Below are 7,143 nucleotides of genomic sequence, written 5' to 3'. Positions count from 1 at the left end.
AGGCGGACTCTCAACCACTGCGCCACCAGGGAAGCCCTTGAACATATTTTTATTGACTGCTGTGAAATCCAGCATCTGGACCCCTGGAGAGAACATTTCTAGTGACTGCTTTTTTCCTCGGGGTGGGTCACACTTTGCTCTTTCTTTGCATGTCTTGCTTTTTTTTTTTTTCTTCAAAAATGGACTTTTTTTTTGGCCTTGCTGCCTGGCCTGTGGGACCACAGCTCCCCAACCAGGGATCAAACCCACGCCCTCGGCAGTAAAAGCAGAGTCCTAACCACTGGACGGCCAGGGAATTCACTCAAAAATGGACATTTTAAAATATGGGGCACGAACCTGTGTCCCCTGCATCGGCAGGCGGACTCTCAACCACTGCGCCACCAGGGAAGCCCCTGGTGGCATTTTTGTTTTGTTTGTTTTAGTTATTGCTGAGCTGACTCTGTAGGGTCTCTCTCCCCCACTGTGTGCAGCTGTTTATGTCTCTGCTCAATGTTTGAAAGTTATTGTTTTTCATTATCTTTAAGCTGACTCCCTCTCGGAGTCACCCCTGGGTCGGCCTAGCTTCGGGGTCAGCCAGTGATGGCACAGAGGTTGTGCTCAAACCCCTGAGTCAGTGAGGCCCTGTGCCAGGGGCCCGTGCTCAGGCAGTTTGCAAGCCAGACCTGCCTTTGCTTCCTGCCGTCCCTCTTGCATCTTCCCAACACGTGCACACGGCCTCCTGCTGAGCAGCTTGCTTGGATTTGTGGGTTGACGGGGCTCCCTCCGTCTCTCGTGCAGCCTGGTGTGTGTGCGCGCGTGCACACACACACACACACACACACACACACACACACGGCTTTCCAGACCCTCAGGCTACAAGGGGCCAACTGTTTCATTGTCAGGACCTCCCGATTGAATGCTGACTGGTTTACCCATCTGCAGCTAGCATCTTAACCTCAGCTAGTTAGGAGGCCTTGGCCTTCCCCATTCATTCCACCCTGAGATCCCTGCTGTTTCCAATTTGCCCAATGGCCTGAGGTGTTACTTGGCTCCTAGTCAAGCCAGCCTCCTCCAGCAGTGATATTCATGGCTTGTCCAGTCCAATAGGAGCTGGGAGGCCAAAAAAACCATTACCTCCCACTGCTCTTATCTTGCCATTCAGTAATTATTTTTGAGTAAATTCTTCTTAATTTGTCAAATGCCTTTGATTAATATCCAGAATCCTGAAATGGTTGTTTTTGACAACTCTGTCTCCTTTTAAGATTGCTTTTATGGAGTGGATTTGCCAAGCTACTCATGTCATTTTGAAAGTCCACATTTGTGTGTGTGAATGGCTTTGACTTCATTTTAACAAATTTGAATTTATTTTAATGTTTACAGAAAAGCAGCTCACCTTGATTTCACGGTATTTAGACTGAGGCCAATTTAAAAATGTGTCCCTTGAGGGGCCAAAAAGTATATGTGAAATTTGAGTAGGAGAAAAGTGTTTGTCTGACATAGTTTGTTGGTGAATAGATGGCAGCAAAATCCAAAATAATATTTGCCATGAGTTCATACCTCTCTCATGTCAAAGTCTGGAGTTGGTGCCTCAGTGTTGGAGAACAGCTCCTTCTCTGTCTCGTTGCTTTAGTACTTGCCACCCCTATGTCCAGCATCACCTCATGGCCCAAGATGGGTGCCGGTGCTCCATCTATCCATTCCACATTCCAGCCATCAACAAGGAGGCAAGGGGAGGGAGATCCTCTCTGGAAACTGACACTTCACTCTCTCTTAAGTGCTCGTTGGCTACAACATAGTCAAGTGGCCACACCTAGCTGCACAGGAAGCTGAGAAATGCAGCCTATCTTCTGGTGCCTATGTGCCCAGCTAAAGTTGTGGGCACACTACTTGCTCACTGCATACTTTGAGGTGGTTAGCCCCAGTTTTCAGATGAGAAAACTGAGGCACAGGGAAGGGAAACATTTGCCCAAGCCTGCACAGCCAGTCCTAGAACCAGTGGTTGTCAAGCCCCACTTGCCTTCCTCCCACATTGGGTGGTCGTGGGTTTGAATCCTGGCCCTGCCACGTCCAGGCTATGTGACTTTGGGCAGTTCTCTGCACCCCTCTGAGCCCACTAGGAGATGAGAAGCCAAACGATGCTCATGGAGGTTTCTTATTTCTTTCTTTGGGCATTTCTGTTTTTTCTACGGTGACAATGAAAAGAGAAATAATTGAAGAAAACAAATGAAGGGCATCAACAAGAGGAGCTAGTTGGGCTGAACACCCACACATGCAAAGCCAGGTGTGATGGTGACCCAGGAACACGTGGGCTGTGCTGGGGGTGAGAGGTCATCCCCCTGGCCTGGCTCTCCCACGTTGACCTTGGCCTGAGGTCCTGGAACCAGCCTGGCCCTCATGTGCACACTGGCCAGGAACCACAGACCTCTACCAGCCTGAACTCCTGTCGCTCCTGGTGACAGCTGCTAACTGCCTACCCACCACCCCCCACTGGCCTTTGCTCTCAGCATCCATCTATCTGGACAGTCCTTTCCCCTCTATCTCGGCCCGGCTGGCCAGTGCCTTCCTCCCCCATTTATTTATCCCAACAACCCTGAGGGGTGTGGACTTCACTCCCATTTCACAGATGACACAAGTGAAGTTCAGAGAGGTTGAGACACTTGCCCAAGGCCACACAGATTTGGGCCCAGGTTTGTGGGGCACAGGAGTGAGTCCTCGGGGGCTGGGACCTGCTCCAAATCTGGAGAAAAGGCCCTGGGTCTGGGAGGGTGAAATGGCCCCTGGAAAGGGTGCTGTGTTGAGTAATGTAGCCAGGTCTGTGTCCTCAGGGAGTCAGGGAAGGCCCCAGCAAGACTTGGGTGAGCAGGTCCCTTTGACTGGAATACCAGATGGTCAGGGCGTGATGGGAGCCCCTGGGGTGCCCTGACATAGCTAGGACTGGGAGGGGGGCAGTCAGAAGAGTATGGAGCATCACATGTGACAGATGGCCACAACAATATCTCCCACCCCATATGCACTTCTAGAACCTTGCAACTCCCCCACCAAGACATGGAATCTAATTCTCCTTCCCTTGACTGTGGCTTGGGACTCTTGGTAAGAAGTAGAGTGCAATAGAAGTGACAATGTGACCACTAAGAGTGGGTCATACAAAGCACCTCAGTTTGTTGGAACACTCCCTGTTAAAGCCATCAGCTCTCATGGAACAGCCCAAATGCCTAGAAGCCACCATGTTGTGAGGAAGCCCGAAGAAGCCCATGCCGAGAGACCACCAAGACCACAGGAGGAGAAAGAGATGGCTGGCCAAACCCCACCTGTGTGCACCTGCCCAGATGAGCCCTTCCCACCTTCCCGACACAAAGTAAGAGAGAGAACAAACTGTTGTTTTAAGCCACTAAGCTGTGGGGTGATTTCTTACACAGTGATAGCAACTGGAACATCCTAAAACAATTTTTCAAATGACATGGGTCTAATTAAGCTAACATGGAAAGATCTTTAGAGCAATGTTAAGGCTAGGAAAGCAAGCTACACAAATGTCCAGCAAGATGCCTTTTTTAAAATTAATTAATTTATTTATTATTTTTGGCTGCGTTGGGTCTTCATTGCTGCGCGTGGGCTTTCTCTAGTTGTGGCGAGCGGGGGCTACTCTTTATTGTGGTCTGCGGTGGCTTCATTGTGGTGGCTTCTCTTGTTGCTGAGCATGGGCTCTAGGCACGTGGGCTCAGTAGTTGTGGCTCACGGGCTCTAGAGAGTAGGCTCAGTAGTTGTGGTGCACGGGTTTAGTTGCTCCAGGGCATGTGGGATCTTCCCGGACCAGAGCTTGAACCTGTGTCCCCTGCACTGGCAGGTGGATTCTTAACCACTGTGCCACCAGGGAAGTCCCAAGATGCCTTTTTTTTAGCACACACAGGGTCTCAGATATTTGCTTTGGACCATGTCTCTGCCACATAAACATTCAGAGAAAGTCCTGTCAGGATATACCCCCAAACACACTATATCCTGAACAGCTGTTACCCCTGGAAGCAGGGGACAAGAGGATGGAGTTGGGAGCTTCTCCAAGCTAGTGAGGTTCTGGACACAAGTCCATTTTACGACCCATTTCTTGATTCCTCACCAATGTTTAATTCAACAGAATAGTTGGTTTCTAGTTTATGTCATGGTCTCAAAGATTTCTGCTTCAATGAGGCCATTTGTATCTTCCAGAGCATTCATACTGACAAGGTGCCCAAAGCCAAGCCCAACTCATCATGTTCCTCCCACACCTGGTTCCGCTTCTGTGTCCCCACCTCTTAGGTGGCTCCAGTGGCCCCAAGAAATCTAACTCAGCTCTCATCCCTTTCCCTCAGCCTCCTACATCCAGTCCGTCCCCCAGCTCAACCATTCTCCTTTCTAAGTATCTTCAATCCACCCACCTCTTCTCCATCCTTGGCCCCTACCTGGTCCCCCACCGCTGCCATCGCTGGTCTGGACCAGTGTGGTCTGCACCTCCCTGGTTCCCCAGCTCCCACCCTCACTCCCCACCAGTCTTTTCTTCCACATGGCCAGAGACTTCTAAACTCTTCCAAATCCTTGAGCGCACATGGGGCCCTGATCATCTGAGCCTGGCAACTCTCCAGCCATATCTTCCTAAACCTCAGCCACACTGAAATTTTACACCACACACTTACAGGTGTTTGCACATGCAGGTCTCTCTTCCCAAAATGCCTCCCTTGGCAAATCTCCTTCCCCTGAGCCTCGTCTCAAATGTCATTTTCCTGCCCCTTCTCACCTTTTGTTGACAATCTGTAGGAGGAAGCATGTAGGCGCCCTCTAAAAGAAGCCCTCATTGTCATTTTGATTTGCATTTCTCTGATAATTAGTGATGTTGAACGTCTTTTCAGGCCCTTATTGGCCATTGTTATATCTTCTTTGGAAAGGTGTATTTAAGTCCTTTGCTTGTTTTTTAATTGGGCTGTTTGTTTTGCTGTCGTTGAGGTGTAGGGGTTCTTTATATATTCTGAATATTAATCTCACCAGATATAGGATGTGCAAATATTTCCTCCCATTCTATGGGTTGCCTTTTCACTTTGTTGATAGTGTCCTTTGATGCATTTTAGTTTTTAATTTTGATGAAGTCCACCTTATTTGTTTTTTCCTTTATTCTGTATGCTTTTATTGTCACAGCCAAGAACTCACTGGCAAATTCAATGTCATGAAGTTTTACCCCAATGTTTTCTTCTAAAAGTTTTATAATTTTAGCTCTTACTTTTAAGTCTTTGATCCAGTTTGAGTTAATTTTTGTATATGGTGAAAGTTAGTATGCAAAATAGTAAGCATCATTATTTTGCATGTGGTTATAGTTTTTCCAACACCGTTTGTTGAAAAGACTGTCCTTTCTCCACTGAACTGTCTTGGCACCCTTGTCAAAAATAATTTGGCCAGGGCTTCCCTGGTGGCTCAGTGGTTAAGAATCTGCCTGCCAGTGCAGGGGACACAGGTTCGAGCCCTGGTCCGGGAAGACCCCACACGCTGCAGAGCAACTAAGCCTGTGCGCCACAACTACTGAGCCTGCACTCTAGAGCCTGTGAGCCACAACTACTGAAGCCTGTGCACCTAGAGCCCGTGCTCCACAACAAGAGAAGCCACCACGATGAGAAGCCCGCACGCAGCAACGAAGACCCAACGCGGCCAAAAATAAATAAATAAAATAAATAAATAAATTTATAAAAAATAAAACTTTTACTTTTTCTCTACTTCTTCCTTTCCTTTTTTTTAGATGTTGGGGGTAGGAGTTTATTAATTAATTAATTAATTTTCTGTGTTGGGTCTTCATTTCTGTGCGAGGGGTTTCTCTAGTTGTGGCAAGTGAGGGCCACTCTTCATCGCGGTGCACGGGCCTCTCACTATCGCGGCCTCTCTTGTTGCAGAGCAGGCTCCAGACATGCAGGCTCAGTAGTTGTGGCTTATGGGCCTAGTTGCTCCGCGGCATGTGGATCCTCCCAGACCAGGGCTCGAACCTGTGTCCCCTGCATTAGCAGGCAGATTCTCAACCACTGGGCCACCAGGGAAGCCCTACTTCTTCCTTCCTTATTTGGACGCCTTTTATTTTTTTTTAATTGCCTAATTACACTAGCTAGAACTTCCAATACTATGTTGAATAAAAGGGTTGAAAGCAAGCATCATTTTCTTGTTCCTGATCTTAGGAAAAAGTCTTTTTACATTTTCCTAACCAGAGAAATGTTTCACCAATTCAAGCTAAATGAAAATATACTTTTTCTCTAGAAGGCTTCCACATCTCATACCAGAAGTAGCCTCTGCACTCTCCATCTGGCACTGCACGGGCTCATGTTTATATACACATCCTGCCGTGTTCTCTCTCCCGGAGTCCTTGAGGATGAGGTGGTGTCTTCCTCAATTTTGAATCTCCCCAACTACAGACTTGGGGCTTTCTCCATGTTCTCAATACAGGTTTGCCTTCAAGTCTGGTGTTCTGCTTGAAAGGAAGGACCGGCAGCCCAGAACAAATTTGAGTTCTGAATTATCAAAATCCCAACAATAGTGGAATTCAGAAGCAGGGCATCTCTAATGTTGTTGCAGCTACGCCAGCAATGATATCTCTTGGACTTCCCTGGCAGTCCAGTGGTTAAGACTCTGCGCATCCACTGCGGGAGTGGCAGGTTCGATCCCTGGTCAGGGAACTAAGATCCCACAAGCCACGTAGTGTGGAAAAAAAGAAACACCTCTAATTTTCATTTATTTATTTAACCCTTACTACCACAGGGCGCTGGATATATAAACCATTGTCTCTGCCCTCACATGGCTTATAGACGTTTTTGTGGAGATAACTGATGGCTACCGAGTCAAGGCAAGTCTCTAATTGTACCTACTGGAAGGCACCAAGGCACCTGCAGTTACTCACCCTCTGTCTGCTGACTTCTGGGTCAAAGGCCAGACGACAGCTACGAAGGCTCACCTTGGTCAAAAGCAGACCCCTTTGTTCAGAGACCTATTCTGGTCTGAGTCTCCTGGTGAATTCGAGAGGTGTAAAATAAGACAAAGAAGGCTGTCCGTTAATTAGAATGAGGAAAATGCCTGCCCTGGATTTGAATGACTTTGCAAGTCTAAGAATTTTCAGATGAAGTGGATTCCATGGAAGGATTGTTTTCAAGTTCCTATGAGAAAGAAAGTGAT

The sequence above is a fragment of the Neophocaena asiaeorientalis genome, unplaced genomic scaffold (genome assembly GCF_003031525.2).
Source record: "Neophocaena asiaeorientalis asiaeorientalis breed wild unplaced genomic scaffold, Neophocaena_asiaeorientalis_V1.1 scaffold357, whole genome shotgun sequence".
Classification (NCBI taxonomy): Eukaryota; Metazoa; Chordata; class Mammalia; order Artiodactyla; family Phocoenidae; genus Neophocaena; species Neophocaena asiaeorientalis.
Note: the sequence above shows the minus strand (reverse complement) of the source record.